Source organism: Nyctereutes procyonoides, unplaced genomic scaffold (genome assembly GCF_905146905.1).
Source record: "Nyctereutes procyonoides isolate TBG_1078 unplaced genomic scaffold, NYPRO_anot_genome, whole genome shotgun sequence".
NCBI classification, from domain to species: Eukaryota; Metazoa; Chordata; class Mammalia; order Carnivora; family Canidae; genus Nyctereutes; species Nyctereutes procyonoides.
In genome coordinates this window covers 15,224,683-15,241,084 of record NW_026575137.1, presented here as the reverse complement: position 1 = coordinate 15,241,084, position 16,402 = coordinate 15,224,683, and the positions used below count along the sequence as shown (strand labels likewise).

The following is a 16,402-nucleotide window of genomic DNA, read 5'->3' as shown; positions in this document are numbered from 1 at the left end:
TAACTGGTGGAGCATGATGCATTCCAGAGGCACCACACCAACAAGTGTGCATTATTTATATGAAAAGGGAAAGTGGTTCCACTCTCCATGATTTGTATGGAACCATGTTAAGGGGGAAAATAGGAAGGCTGTTTGTCAGAAGTTTCTTTTTTTTTTTCTTTAAGATTTTATTTTATTTATTTATTTAAGATAGAGACCAAGAGAGTGCACACGACAGGGAGAGCAGCTGGCAGAGGGAGAAGCAGCCGCTCCGTTGAGCAGGGAGCCCCATGTGGAGTCTCCATCCCAAGACCCTGGGATCAAGACCTGAGCCCAAGGCAGACGCTTAACCAACTGAGCCACCCAGGTGCCCCATCAGAGGTTTTTTTTTTCATGTATTGATTGAATACATACCATAGCAGGTAAATCTAAGATTTCTTACAGGTAACTGGTTTTCTATCAATTACGTATGTCAGTATTAGTTTCTCCTTTGCAATTAACTGTGGGTTCTTTGTGTTCAAGATGTCTTTCCCCCTTTTTTCTTCTCTCATATCCCCTTTTCTCTTTTCATTTGTTAAAATTAAAACAAAAATTACATGTGGTCTAAGGATGATGATGAACAGGGGCTGAGATCTTAGTGAATTCACTTAGGAAAAAAAAATCCTAAAATCTTACTGCTTGAGTGCAAACTCCCTTACCTGGGGACTTGTTTAAAAAAATCCTGCTGGGGCAGCCCAGGTGGCTCAGTAGTTTAGCACCACCTTTGGCCTGGGGTGTGATCCTGGGGACCTGAGATCGAGTCCCGCATCGGGCTCCCTGCATGGAGCCTGCTTCTCCCTCTGCCTGTGTCTCTGCCTCTCTCTCTCATGAACAAATAAATGAATAATTTTTTAAAAAAAATCCTGCTGGATAACATGACAAAAACACAGAAGTCAGCGAACTCCATTTATTTTTTAATGTACCACGAGTTTGGAAGATAGACACACAAAATACATTTTTGAGGTTTATAAAAAAATAATTTGTCTTTTCTGATTCTATTTGCCTTAAAACAAATGCATAGGCTAAGAGCAATTCACATTACTTATTCACCTCCCCTTTTCTTCACCCCGTAAAAATGTCAAAAGTCTCCTTTCTTGTTGGTCAGGTGTTTAAGTTCAAAACATGTATTAGTCCAGTTGTATTGGCAGAAAAGAGTTGTCAGAGCAAAATAGCCTCAGGCTTCCTCCTGACTTTGGCATTGCAGTTTTGTAAAGGTAGAAATGAAAGCACAAGCTCTGTGTTTTGAGAGGAAGAGAGCCGATCTAAGGCAAGTTCTGATAAAGCTCATTCCCTGGAGTATGTTTCAGGATCTAGATAGAAGGAGAAGAGCTTTGCTTCTGTTTGATCACTAGCAGCTTATTTTGAGATGAATATGAGAGTTAAGATCCCTTGAAGCCTAAAATGTCAGTTTGGTTTGAGCCCCCAGAGTGAGCTAAGCACTGTTCCAGGGTTGGAGCGGACCCTTTAACAACACAGATTGCTGGAACCAGCTGCTCATTTTCTGGAATGAGCAGACATTCCAGAGCCCTCTGGCCCCAGCATGAACCCCACCCTATTTTCTCCTTTGTCCACACCTAACAAACCCTGAACTTGTGTAGTCTCTAATGAGTGGGAATATTAGAAGGTTAGGAAGGAAATTTAGGGCCAGAAAAGAAAGTTGAAAAGGCTGGGCCAACCTGGGCTACCAGCTTTTCCATATTATCTCCTATTGGCTTTCCTTGCCCGCTTTGGAAAACATTTACAAACCTTTTGACTTCTGAGTTTCTAGTGCTTGTTTTGAAGTATAAAATAAATGATCAAATATGTGGACATCATCATTTCTTATGGACTCTGGAGAGTTTTATGGGCTTTTCTCAACGACATACAACAGTGCTTTTTGGGAGATCATTTCTCAGGTTCGCACATAATCCCTATATGCCAAGTAAGATATGACTTCCACATCCCTAAGAGCTCATATCTCATTACTCAGCGACTGAGATCTGGTGGTCATGGGCATAATCTCACCAGTCACGTTTAAAGGCTTTGCAAAGCAATGCATTTGCTTAAACCTTTGCAAAAGGTGTTCCCTTACTCGTGATCAGTTCCTTAACTTTTGGAAGGGAAGCTTAATCAGAGTAAGCACTATATATGTTCCCATCACATACAGTAGTCTAACATACGTATGTGTGAAAATCCGTGTGTTTCTGGCATGCATGGATAAGTGCAAAGGAAAACAACAAATGGGTGTTGCAGCGAGGAGCCAAGTTCTTTTTTTCTTTCCAGGGATCTGACTCTTAACGTAGGTCCAGAAATTCAAGACCTAAATGTTTACTTTGCAGTTAATAAAGGGAGAGAGATCCCTTTCTGAAGCTTTTGCTGGCATACTTAATTTCTAGTTGTGTTGGTTGCTGAACAGATTATCCTCCTAGACTCCATTTTTTTCCCTCAGTGTTGCACATACAATGCCTGGCACACGTACACACTTCACTTTTTTTCTGGTGGTTTAAATGTTTAAACTGTTGGGGAACTGAAATAAATCTAACTCTAGTGTAGATATATATGCTCTACTTGTCTTATATCCTGCGACTTACTCGTTTGTTGGTTAAGGCTTGGGAATCCACAATGCTGTTAAAAACACCTGACTCTGCCTGGTGTGAGAGATGGGACGCTCCTGAAAGCAACACTTTCAGGAGCATGTCTCCCTCTGATGGTCATCTTTAGAACTACAAAAAACTAACCTAGTAGTTAAGCTCAAAAACAAGTAGAAATTCCTCTTCCTTTGTAGGTACGGTATTTTTTGGTTTTGTTTTGCGTTTTTTTTTTTAAGATTTTATTTATTTATTCATGAGAGACAGAGAGAGAGAGAGAGAGAGGCAGAGACACAGGCAGAGGGAGAAGCAGGCTCCATGCAGGGAGCCCAACGTGGGTCTCAATCCCAGGTTTCTAGGATCAGGCCCTGGGCTGAAGGCGGCACTAAACCGCTGAGTCACCAGGGCTGCCCTGTTGTTGTTTAGAGAGGGAGAGGAAGAAAGAGAGGAAGAGGGAGAGAGAGAATCTTAAGTAGGCTCCATGGCCAGCATGGAGCCCCACATGAGGCTCCATCTCACAACCCTGAGATCATGACCTGAGCCAACATCAAGAGTCACTTAACCAACTGAGCCATCCAGGCATTCTAGTATGGTATATTTTAAAATCATTTTCCCATTTCAACACATCTCTTTTCTGCAGGGACAGTTGGTTATAATGGGATGATTGCTAGGTCACTCTGAGTCCCTTCTGATAAGTATTCAATTCTGCCTTTGAAAGCCCTTTCTGCATTTTCTAAGATGGTATAGTAATGTCTAATCAGCCTAGCCCAAGACAGAGAGACAGAGAGAGAGAGAGGCAGAGACACAGGCGGAGCTAGAAGCAGGCTCCATTCCATGCAGGGAGCCTGATGTGGGATTTGATCCAGGGCCTCCAGGACCACACCCAGGGCCGAAGGCAGCGCTAAACTGCTGAGCCACCCAGGCTGTCCCAGAGCAGCTTTTAAAAGTATGGATGCTGGGGCCATACTTCAAAACAATTCTTATTTGGTTTTGACCGGGACCTGGGTGTTGGTATTTTTAGGCCCCTGTGGTGACTATAATGTGTGGCCAGGACTGACAACCACTAAGCTATATTCTTGAGCACCTACTACGTGCCATTCATTGTGGTAGTGCTAAGGATTCAATGGTGGGACACAACTGGGCCATGCTGACCACCTCCTCCCCTTACTCCCCCTCCCCCTCCTCCTTCTTAAGTAGGCTCCAAGCCCAATGTGGTCCTTGAATTCATGACCTTGAGATCAAGAGTCGCATGCTCTGCTGATTTAACCAGCCAGGCACCCCCATGTTGACCTTCTGACATCACCATTCCCAGGCTATACATACTATCCTCTGTTCTAGAACACTCCCCTTATTCATTGCATAATTAACTCTTTCTCATCTTTTGTGTCTCAAATGCATTATCACTTCTTCAAAGGCATTGTGCTGCCTTTCCACGTAAATTAGGTCCCATATTATTTGCCTGTGTATAGCATCTTTTCTCTCTTCCTTCATAACACTTGGTCCAGTTGTAATTACAGGTACTCTTCCCCAATGGAAGTCTCACAATCAGAACCAAATAGATTCTGGCATTGAGGAAGAACAGGCAGATTTACATGAAGGGAAAAGAATTTGAGCTTCAGGACCCTGTAGGGGTCTGAATAACATCCTCAAAGATGTCCATGACCTAATCCCCAGAAACCATGTTACCTTGCAATGGGAAAAAAAGACTTTGTAGATGTGATTAAGTTAAAGACCTTGAGGTGGAGAAATTTTGGATTATCAGGGTGTGCCCAGTGTAAGCCAAGAGTCCTAATAATGAGGCAGGAAGGTCAAAGTTAGAGAAGATACAAGAGTAGAAGCAGAGGTCAGAAGGAGAAATGATGCTACATGGCTGGTTTTGAGGATGGAGGAAGGGGCCACGAGCCACAGAATATGGGCAGCCTCTAGAAGCTGGAGAGGGTAAGGAAATGGATCCTCTCTAGAGCCTCCAGAAGGAATGCAGCCCTGCCTACACTTTGATTTTGGCCCAGTGAAACTGATTTTGGACGTCTGACCTCCTGAACTGTAAGATGATGAATTAGTCATTAAGTTTGTGATAATTTGTTACAGTGACAATAGAGAACTAATACAGCCCCACCCTCCCTTGTACAGGTTCCTTCCAAGACCCTGGAAGGAACTCTGGAAATATGTTCACACAGTCAAAAGTTTCTGTAAAGTTTGAAAAATTAATATAGTTTAATTACAATGAAGACTGCTGTCTATTTCTACTCGGACTTCCCAAGGCTCTCTTCTCTCCTGAGTAGCACTGGAGTGAATATAGATATTTTGGGGCTCTTGCTAAGCAGAAATGCAGTTGGGGATACTCTGTTTTGCATTTAATGGGATTGTCCATGTGGTTCATGGTCACATGCAGCATTAAGTTATTGTCAAAGTGGAGGAAAGGCTTCTCTGAACACTCCTAGTGACCAGAGTGATGTGCTGTAGTCCCAAATGTGGTGCCGTGGAGGATTCACAGGATATGAATAGTGCGCATTTCACTCCCTTAATCTCACCTGAGGAAAAAAGCTATCTGCACAGTCCCTGCATTTTTTTCAGATCAAACAAAAGCATAATTCATAGAGGGGAAGAAATATATTTGAAGTAATAAATACGCTCTCAGATTGTTCAGTAAGCCAATTAATGAAGAGAAGTGCATCCTATGAACATATTGGGAAAAGGTTTAAATTCTTTGTAGATTTGACTAAATTTATGGGCACCAATGAAGATATTATAAACTCAACCCAAACCACAAGGAAGACATCCATGACAAATTGGTTAATAAATGTCATCCATTCAAATAGTAATTAATACTTATGATTAGTGACTGCACATGAAAATGTGAAATGCCCCGAAGTCATAATTTTTTTATTTTTAAGATTTTATTTATTCATGAGAGACACACAGAGAGAGAGAGAGGAGAGAGAGAGAGAGAGAGGCAGAGACATAGGCAGAGAGAGAAGCAGGCTCCATGCAGGGAGCCCGACGTGGGACTCCATCCCAGGACTCCAGGGCCACGCCCTGGGCCCAAGGCAGGCACTAAACCCATGAGCCATCCAGGGATCCCCCATAATTTTTTTTAAAGTGGGCTCCATGCCCAATGTGGGGCTTTAACTCATGACCCTGAGGTCAAGAGTCAAATGCTGTATTAACTGAGCCACCCAGGCACCCCCTGAAATCATAATTCTTATATGAAAGAAATTTGAAAGAGATTCTCTCAAATTTGACAATGATCCTAAACATTTACATGACTTTACCAAGAACACACTGTTAGACTGAATAATAGCTCTTGAGTGGATGGACATGAGACATCCCAGAAGGTGGCCTGGTTGGGCAAGTGGTGCTAGAATTCAGAGAAGGGATAATCACTTTGCCGAGGAAGTCTGTAGGAACAGAGCTGGGAAACTTAAATGTTGTATATGTATAAATGAACTTCCACCACCCTACTATCCACCACATTTTCAGTGAGATTTGGCTGTATACATCTTGCATTTAGTCCAGGAATCCTAAAAAGTAGGATGCAAATATTCAAACAATTTTTGACAAAAACAGCGTCATATTTTAGGATTATGGCAGTCAGTTGCTATTATAAATATATCCATTTGAGTTATTAGCCTTACCTAGAGGTCGGTGACTATGGATGCTTACAGCTTTTAATGAAAGTATCCTTGCTTTGAAGCCTTCATTTAGCTGAGGGGTTGGGATGTTAAATATTTAGAAAAAGGACGTGAATAGTGCAAAATGCTCCTGAACTCAGGCTGGAAAAACTTCTTCCTAGGCTGTCATTGTCTTCTGCCCACGCGCAGGCTCCGTCCTTTCCCTAATTCAGAGCAGGCGCCTTCGGAGAGTCCAGTTCTGGGGAAGCCGAGTCGCCGCGCGGGCCTCCCGCCTCCAGGGGGCGCACCGTCCGGCGCGGCGTGAGGCCGCTCTAGCCCCGGGGCAGCTCCGCCTGCTCTATGGCCCGCCCCTCTGCTCCTCTCGACCTGCAGTCGCCGCCGCCGCCGCCGCCGCCGCTCCGCCGGGTCGCAGGTACGTGGGCCGGGGCCCGTGGGCGGCCTCAGGACCGAGCCAGTGACACCTCCCCTGCCGGCCTGGAGCCCGCGGAGAGCCCCGGGCCGGGCCTGGCCGAGGGGCCGAGGGGCCGGGGGTGGGCGCGAGGCTGCCCGGGTGCCGTCGCCCCTACGCGGCGGCCCTGAGGGAGCCCGAGCGGGCGTCGCGGGTCCGGCGGGCAGCCCCGGGGCTGTGCCGCTCGTGAGGGCCGGGACGAGGCGGGCCAGGGCTCTGCTCTCGTGTTGTCGCGGGGAGAGGCTGCGGTCGTCCGCCGGAGGGGCGGCCCGGCTTTGCGGGCCCGGGGCGCGCCGGGGCGCGCTCGCGGTGACGCGGGAGGTCTGAGGCTCCTGGTGGTCGCGGCGGGAAGGCGGCAGTGCGCGGCCGGCGTGAGGAGCCCGCGGCCGGCGTGAGGAGCCCGCGGCCGGCGTCGGCGCTGCGCCGCGTGATCGCACCGCCCCGGAGGGTGCACGGCTCCGCGTGTCAAGGCCGGCGTCTGCCTCTTCGCGCAGTGCTGGGAGGCGGGCGTTCACCCTCCAGGCTTTCCGGTACATGCTCTGCCTTGAGGGAAAGGGACGCTTATTCTTCAAACTTGGCTACTGAGCGTAGGCAAAAAGTAGACCGCTGGTAGTGGTAGTTCTCACTCCTCCAGACTGACGGCGGCACGGAGGAGCTCCTAGCTTAAACAGCCGTAAGATCAGTGGTACGGGAATGGCGGTAACCCCCGTCTCCGGTGCTTGCTAAGTGTCAGACGTGGTGCTCCGTGTTCGAAATACCTAATACCTCTGATTAATCCTCGCAGCAGTCCTGTGAGGCACCATTTCCATTTTGCAGATGAGGAAACTGAGCCCGGAGAGTCCGAGCAAGCTTGCCGAGGGTCAGGCAGCCAGCAGAGGGAGAGCTGGGTTTTGAGCCTCCTCTGCCGTACTCCAGTGTTCTTGCCTTCGTTCCCTGTCCAAACATGTTCCAGAGGGTTTTGCTTGCTTGTTTGTTTAATTTGACTCGTAGCCTGAACTGACTTCTCTCAGCCTTAATTTTCGTGGCTATCTGCAAAAGCCCTATCCCAACTCCTTTTTGGTTTTTAAGGAGTTTAATGAGAAAAATGTTTGCTCTTTGAAGATTATAGTGGATAGTAAGTTAAGCTTGGTCGAAGGCCCTCACCACTATCAATGCACTTTGAAGTGAAATAGACGTGGGTTCATTTGGCCGTTTACAGGCTTCATTACTTTTCTTCATTACTTGTGTTTTGATACCGTTTTTAATGAGTTCACTTTGCCTTTGCAATGTGTAGTGCTGAAGGAAAATGAAGATTTTTTGATGACCGTAAGTTAATACCTCCCTGGATATAGGAAGGATGTTGGAGAGCCTGAAGAGGGGTGGCAAGATTTTTCGCATGTTGCTTAGAGCATATTGAGTCACTTACTAGGAAGGATAAAGAATTTCCACAGTTCCATGAACGTCAGAAGTGAAGTCCTATTTCCCTTAAGGAGAGAGATTGGATACTGTAGTCTCTCAAATCTCTTAGCCTTATCAGGATATAAAAGTTTGCATATTCAGTATTCTTGTAGCAAATGTATATTGAGTGCCTTCCATGGCTGGACATTGTTCTACACACTGGGGATGGAAGCCTGGAAAAAAAAAAAAAAAAACACGTGTCTTTGTCTTCATGGAGCTTACTTTCCACTGGAGGAAGTGAGAGTGGGTACAATAAACAAAATAATTTGAGAAAATTAAAGTAAAATATATCCAGTCAGAAGGTAACTGTTGCTAAGAAGAAAAATAAAGCAGCTGAGGGGGATAGGAAGAAGCAGATGCAGTTTTAAAATAACAAGCAGATACAATTTAAAAATGAGGAAGATTCTTGAACAAAATAAATACAACAACCATGGGGCTGTCTAGGGGAGGAGTATACCAGAGATTGCCAGCCTTACTGGAGGACCAGCAAGAAGGCGGGTGCATTTGAATGGAGTAAGGGAGGGCAGGATGGGGGGTCTGAGAGCTAACTGGTCCTATAAAGATCTTGGCTTTTTCTCTGAATAAGGAGGGGAGTGGGTGGAAGGTTTTGAGCAGAGGAGTTGGAGGATCTGACTTAATGTTTTTAAAGAGTCTTCGCTCTGTCTGCTGTGTTCAGAATTGATGGGGGCAGGGGGTGGTGTGGTGGGCAAGGATGGGAGAGGGGAGACTGGTTGGAAGTTGGTTCAGGAATCTAAACGAAAGGTGATCAGGGCTTAGACCAGGTGGTAGTTGCCAGGATTTACTATTGATGGATTGGAGGTGCAGTGTAGGGGTAAAAGAATGAAACCTAACTCTAAGGCCTTTGGCCTGCTGTTGGAAGGATGGAGTTGCTGTTTACCGAGATGGGGAAAATTTAAGGGCAGAAGAGATAAGGGGAGGTGGATAGAGTGGGAATTAAGAATTTTAGATGTGTCAGGTTTGAGATGCCTGTTCACATGGGATTATATGAGGCTGGAGTTTATGGAAAGATTGGGACTCGAAATAGAAATTTGGGAGTTATTAACAGGTGGTAGTATTTAAAACCATGAGATTGAAAAACAAGACAAAACAAAACGAGATTGTATGAGATCTGTTCTAAAGAAATGAAGATTGAGCTCTGGGCTTTCCATATTCAGTGGTTGGGGAGATTAAGAACCTCAAAGAAAGCCTTTGAAGGTAGGAATGTGGAGCGCGCCAGAAGCCAAGTGAAGAGAGTGTTCCAGGAAGGAGAAAGTGATCATCTGTGTCTCCTCTTGCTCAGTGGACAAGTTATGTAAGATGAGGACTGTGAAACAGCCGTTGGATTTAGCAATGCAAAGGTCCTTGGTGACCACGCAAGAGCATTTTCAGAATAGTGGGGGAGAAACCCTGGGCTAAAACCTGGTTTATAGAGAGAATGGGAGAGGAATTGGAGTCTATAAGTAATAGACAACTCTTTATTTTTTTTAATTAATTAATTTATTTATGATAGTCACAGAGAGAGAGAGAGAGAGAGGCAGAGACACAGGCAGAGGGAGAAGTAGGCTCCATGCACCGGGAGCCCGACGTGGGATTCGATCCCGGGTCTCCAGGATCGCGCCCTGGGCCAAAGGCAGGCGCCAAACCGCTGCGCCACCCAGGGATCCCTAGACAACTCTTTAGAAGAAGTTAGCTATAAGTTTCTCATATATAAATTATTAGAAAGCACTGTAGTCATTTCCATGGTAAATAATTTTACTTCCAGCTTCACCTACTTAGCAGCTAGACTTGGATTATTTTATTAATGACTGGTAGAATTAAATAACTATACTACTACTGATAATAATGTATTATTAACCTTCAAAATCAATACACCTAAAAGCTTATCCTTCGTATATAACGCATTTCAGGACTCATGAAAATGCTTAGGTGGAGTGTGTTCTTTTGCCACTTTGTTCTTACCTTATGTTAAAAAATTAACTTAACAAGTGTTATAAGCTGTGCATTTAAAAATAAAAATACATGCATCCAGAAATTGGATTTATTTTGAGGTGTGCCATCTCAATAGTAGTAAGAACTGACTGTGCTGATATACATCCATTCTGTTATAAAAATTAATTCATAAGTAACAAAATAAAACTACACTTCTGTTTACTTGAAAAGTGTGAAGACTAATACTTCATTGAAAAGTGTGAAGACTAATACTTCATTGCAACTAAATAATAATATAAGGCAGCATGGTTTAAAAAAGAAGTAAATATAGAAAAACAGTGCAATTTTTATTTGAAGTCATGAGTTCAGGTTCTTATGTTTGCCCTGAGTTAGTTAATGCCCAAAATACAGAGTAATCAGTAAGATATTACAACATATAGCAGATTTACAGGATCTTAGCTGTGGATATAAACTCTTTCTTTGATCTTGTGTACTATTTCCATAGTAGGTACAGCATTTGTTGCATTGTAAAGATTTGAAGTGATTAAAATATTTCAAAGGTTAGGGTTATATCTACTGATTTTTTTCAATCCTTTAATCTTATCTGGAAGATTTCAGGTCCTTCAATCCCTTTTTTTCAGTTGAGGGAAGTATTTTCTTAATTTTATACCTATTGTTTTGTTGTTTTCATTTTTTTTCCTGTGAGAATTTTTCATGGGTTGGCTCTGGTTTCTAGTTGTATTAATTGTGTCACACATTCTTTTTTCTTCTCTTTTGCATCACTTTGTAAGTAGGCCTTTCTGTCTGGATTTGATTTTCTGTGATATATATTCTGTTTCTTACTGCTCACCATTTGGATTTTAAATTTATGTTTTTATTTACCCAGCAGTTTTGTTTTATCCCAGTCTCCTAATACTATTTTTCCCCAACCTGCATTCTTAATTTTTTTGCATATTCCTAAGAACACATTTTTTTCTTGGATTTTTTCTCAATTTCTTATTATAAATAACTTTCAGTGGTATCCTTTTCTTCATGTAGATCTAACGAACCTCTTCTGGTTCAGAATTTTTCATTTACTCCATGTTGACTTTCTTTTGTTATTTGTCCTTTAAAAATGGAAGAACTTTTGAGATTGTCACTATACTGTGAAATGTCATGCCAAATTTGTTTAGTACCATTCTACTAAAGACTTTTTCTAGATTTCTTATAAGGAAAATAATTATGGAATTGGATTGTGTGTAGGCATTTTATAAAGAACTCTGTTGTGGTGTTTGTAAAAGATTTACCTATTTAAAATAATTTTCACTATTATTAAAACTCAAGTTTATAGTTAGAGCTTTGTAATAAAGTCCTTTTTCCCAAACCAGTAGGTAGACTTAAGAATGATCAACTTAACTTAAAATATAAAAATAAAATCAGTGAAAAAGGAACAGCTAATTTCCAGATTAAAAAGATGCTTGTTCCTTTTTCTTCCAGCTTTATTAAGGTATTAGTGACAAATAAAATTGTACTTATTTAGGTTACATGACATGATTTTTTTAAAGGGGTACAATGTGTTGATTTAGTATTCTTCTACACTGTAAATGATTACCGCAATCAGGTTATTATAACACATCCATTACCTCACATAGTTACCTTTGTGTGTGTGTGTGTGTGTGTGTGTGTGTGTGTGTGTGGAAATACCTAAGATCTACTCAGCAAATTTCAGGTGTACAATAAAGTAATACTAAGTATAATCACCATACTGTACGTTAGAACTTCAGAACTTAGCCATCTTCTGATTGAAAGTTTGTACATTTTGACCAACATCTTTTCCTCCACCCTTCAGTCCCAAGTAACTACTATTAATATTTTCTGGTTCTATGAGTTAGGCTTTTTTAAAATTCCGCATATAAATAAGAGCATACAGTATTTATCTTTCTGTGTCTGGCTTATTTCACTTAGCATAATGCCCTCCATGTTTAATCATGGTATTGTAAACAGCTCTCTTTCATGCAACCATAAACACATATATACCAAAGGAATTCTGACATTTGTGTGTATTTGATAAGCTATCCAGTAAGTAGTACTTTTTTCCCCCAAGAAGTTTGTGCCTCTTAATCTCCTTCACCTATTTTACCCTCCTCCCGACAGGCAATTTGCAGTTTGTTTTCTGTATTTATGAGTCTGTTTCTGTTTGTTTGTTTTAGATTCCACATAAAAGTGAAATCATATGGTATTTGTCTTTATTTGATTTATTTCACTTTGCATAATACCTTCTAGGTCCATCCATGTTATCACACATGACAAGATCTCATTCTTTTTAATAGCTGAGTGATATTCCATTGTGTGTATATGTGTGTGTGTGTGTATATATATATATATATATACACACACACACACACTCCATATCCTCTTTATCCATTCATCTATGGATAAATACTTGGGTTGCTTCCATAACTTGGCTATTGTAAATAATGCTGTCATAAGCATAGGCGCATATATTCTCTTTTCAAATTCGTGTTTTCTTTGAGTCGATACCAGTAGTGGGATTACTGGTTCATATGGTTTTCCTATTTCTAATATTTTGAGGAACCTCCATACTATTTTCCATAGTGGCTGCACCAGTTTACAGTCCTACCAACAGTGCAGGAGTGTTCTCTTTTCTCTATATCCTTGACGACCCTTGTTATTTCTTCTTTTTTGTGACTAGCCATTCTGACTGGTGTGAGGTATTATCTCATTGTTTTGATTTACATTTCCCTGATGATTAATGATATTGAACAGCTTTTTCAGTATTTTTCTTTGGCAATCTGTATGTCTTTGGAAAAATGTCTAATCAGCTTCTTTGCCCATTTTTAAGTTGGGTTATTTGTCTTTTTTGGTGTTGAGTTCTGTAAGTTTACATATATTCTGTATATTAACCCTTTATCAGATATATCATTTACAGATATCCTCTCCCATTCAGTAGGTTGCCTTTGTTTTGTTGATGGTTTCTTGTGCAAAAGCTTTATATTTTGGTGTAATCCCAGTAGTTTGGTTTTGTTTTTGTTTTCCTTGCCTGAGGAGACATATCCATAAATATGTTGCTAGGTACTAATAAGTAGTACTTTTCACAAATTTCTGAATATGATCAATGAAAATATATGTGACGGTGTTACGTAGGGATGGTAGCAAGTCAGTCAGAAATAACTGCAAGAAAACATAGTTTACTTAGCTGTCTTTTCCACAGTAGGTCTTTATGAGACTAGATACTTTGATTAAAACTAATCAAATAACATATGTATTTTCTCTTATTAATTATGTCTTTTTTTCCTTTAACCCAGGTTTGTTTTATTGATTGATTGATTGATTGATTGGTTGATTAGGCTCCACACATAGTGTGGAGCCCAGTGTGGAGCTAAAATTCACAACCCTGAGATTAAGACCTGAGCTGAAGTCGAGTCAGACACTTCCCACTGAGCCACACAGGTGCCCCAACCTAAGTTTAATTTTAAAATAAAATGTCCTGAGTGTGACATTGTTGGAAGAGTTTAGGCATTTGTAACTTTGGTGGCATTTTTAGTTCTAAAGTCAGTCACTTTTTCCTCAATTACCAAATGGCACTGCTTCTTTCATTTAAATCTTTCTCTACCCTTTCCCGATCTTTTGGCTGTGTTTTGCCTATTACTTTGTCTTAAAAAAAAAAAAAAAAAAAACTCACATTGCCTGTGTTTTGCCTGCTGTTACGTTGATTTTGTCTTAAAAAACAAAAACTCGTAATGTCTATAAAAAGACTTTTCCACCAGTGAGCTTATTTTTATCTTAGTTGTTTACTCAGAGTATCTTTTCAGCTTGTTCTCTGGGTTATCTCCTTGGTCAATTCCTAGAATTTACCCAGCTTTCAGTCAGCATCCAATTCCTTATCCCGTTTAGATGTGGGATTTCTAGGTTTCATTCATCTCCTTCTTGAAGCTAGTAATATATCCTTACACTCCACCCTTCCTTTGTCCTGAGTCTTTTGCTGAAACATGTAATACAAAAAATATCTTTTCCTTTTTAGAAAACAGTGACAGGCACATATAGCAGTAGGTTAGGTATCAGTAGTAATGACCACTTTAGGTTCTGTGTTATTTAAGCATCTGGCTCTAAGTAACAAACTTAAACTGTCAGTAAAGAAACTTTACTTATGCCTGTATTTTAAAAGTCCAGAGTTAATATGTGCCTCAAACGAGGTTTACTCAAGGCTTAATTCTATTTTTCTGTTTACTTTGTATGCTTCCTGTAGTATGTGTTTGTGCATGCATGCATATGTGTGTGTACGTGTGCACACATATATAAAATATATGTCAAGATGACCAAAGCAATTTTAGGTGTTTACATACCATATTTTCAGGATAAAAGGAGAATATATCACTCTAGCATTCCAAGCAGAGTCTTATTGGATTGGTCACATATCTACCTCTAAATAAACCACTACAGCCAGGGGAATGTAATTATTACATGGCTTAATATAATCAGTGCTGACCCCTTCAGAGCATATCAGCAGTGAAGAAGTAGGCTGTTGGGTCCTGTGGGGCAGAAAAACATAGGACTAGATACTAGGTAGGCAGCCGATGTGTCCACTACAGTGGCAGTAGGCTTCTGAGGATAGAAAAATATATATAGTTGGTTTTAGATCAAAATAGTACATTAAGTTCATGTTTCAGTACATGGCAATAATTGATCAAACATAAAAAGAGGGAACTAGGAAGATATAGTCAGAACAATAAATAAACATCTCTATAGAGTAGAAGCACAGTGTGGTGAGTGGAGCTGTAGCTAGCTGTTCTGGAAGTGGGTAGTGGCAGGTAAATATTTGGCTTCTGCTGGGTGGTGAGGATTAAAAGTGCTCCACAGACAGGAGTGGAGTAAGGTTATGGCTTAAAGTCAAGGCTTTGGGTAAAGATTCCCTAAGCATGAAAGGAGTCTAAATAAAACTGTTCTTGACTGCTGGCTGGAATCAGAGGGCTTAAAGAAGCTGGACCTAGCAAGGCAGAAGGACATGGCAGTCTTACAGCCAGGAACTGAACCAGACTTTGGCTCAGTGATTAAATCTGTAATAGCCCACTATTACTGAGAGACAGAAGTTCAACTTACCTTGTATAAGACCTGGCTCTGAAACTACATTCCCAGGTGGCAGGGTGGATGGAGGCAGCTATCCGAAGGAGTCAGCATGGGGGAGAAGGAATGGAGAACAAAACAAACAAATAAACCTTTCTCTCAAAATAAGCTTGCTGCACAAATTCCAAAAGGAATAAAGATGCTAAGTGCTGAGACCTCATCCAGTAATATTAGCACTGGCACACAAATTCAGTCCTGAAGTAAACAATTTTAGGGCACCATCCAGCAAAGACTTTTAATTAAGTGTCTATATGCTCAAAGAGAAAAAGGACTCACATTTATTAAAAATGAATAGTAAATTATGAAACAAAAAGGAACAGCAGGTGAATATGAAGAATTAATTAGAACTCTTAGGAATGAAAACTTAAGAGTATGAGTTTGTTTTTTTTTTTTTTTAAGTGTAGTAAACTTTTAGGCTCAAACCAGCCTGAGCATAAGTGAACTAGAAGATGGTGCTAAAACTGCACCTAGAATGTAGCACAGAAAAACCTTTTTTGTTTGTTTTTTAAGAAAATGATAAATTGATCATTGAGTTTCCAACATATATCTAAAAGGAAGGTATGGTTGAAAAGCACTATTTGAAGAGAATTTGCCAGAATTCAAGAAAGGCATGAGTCCTTGGAATTCAGAATGTATTTGTAATCTAAGCTGGATAAATAAATCCTCCTAAATAGAGAATCCCAGTAAAACTGTAGTACATTAAGGATAAAGTGAAAAATTTTAAACCAGACAAGGAAAAATACATTCCTACACAAGAACAACAACCAAACTGAGGCAGTAATAGATGCCTAGAATCATCAGCGAGAGCTTCAAGGTAGTGAGGGAAAGTAACTGACCGCTTTAATAACCTCATGATCACCTGAATTGTTATTCAAGAATAAAGTCAAGTTAAGCCAAATTTGCGAAGACTGAAAGAGGCTACTTCTCATAGATCCTCACTAAAAGAAGTGGAGAGTGAACTTCAGAAGAGTGAATCCAGAGGGAGGCAGTGGGATTTTTTGAAAAAGAATGATCTGATTGATAAAAAGTTGACAAATTTAACCTTTTTTTTGGGGGGGGGGGGTTTGGGAGAGGTTTTTTTAAACATAAAGCTAAAACTTTGCAATCATGGAGTGGTCTATGGTGGTTAAAGTATATTGGTCATTGTGTTCAGAATAAAATTCTAGATATTTTTAGACTTCAAGAAACATTATTAACCTGTATGTCAAAATTTTTAAATAACTGGTTGAAGAAAAGAAATATATTCAGTG

At 41.0% G+C, this 16,402-nt stretch overlaps 1 protein-coding gene across 2 annotated transcripts in view; it reads left to right on the top strand.

The window, feature by feature from the left end:
* The first annotated feature begins 6,538 nt into the window (after positions 1-6,538).
* ANKRD46 (ankyrin repeat domain 46) overlaps positions 6,539-16,402 on the top strand; it is a 31,362-nt gene continuing 21,498 nt past the window's right edge. Inside the window, exon 1 of one of the 2 annotated variants that reach the window (XM_055303364.1) lies at positions 6,539-6,629. The gene's annotated coding sequence lies outside the window, so the exon portion shown is untranslated. Of the gene's footprint in view, positions 6,630-7,097; positions 7,196-16,402 lie in introns of those variants that run through there. The other variant, XM_055303365.1, reaches the window with a different exon arrangement.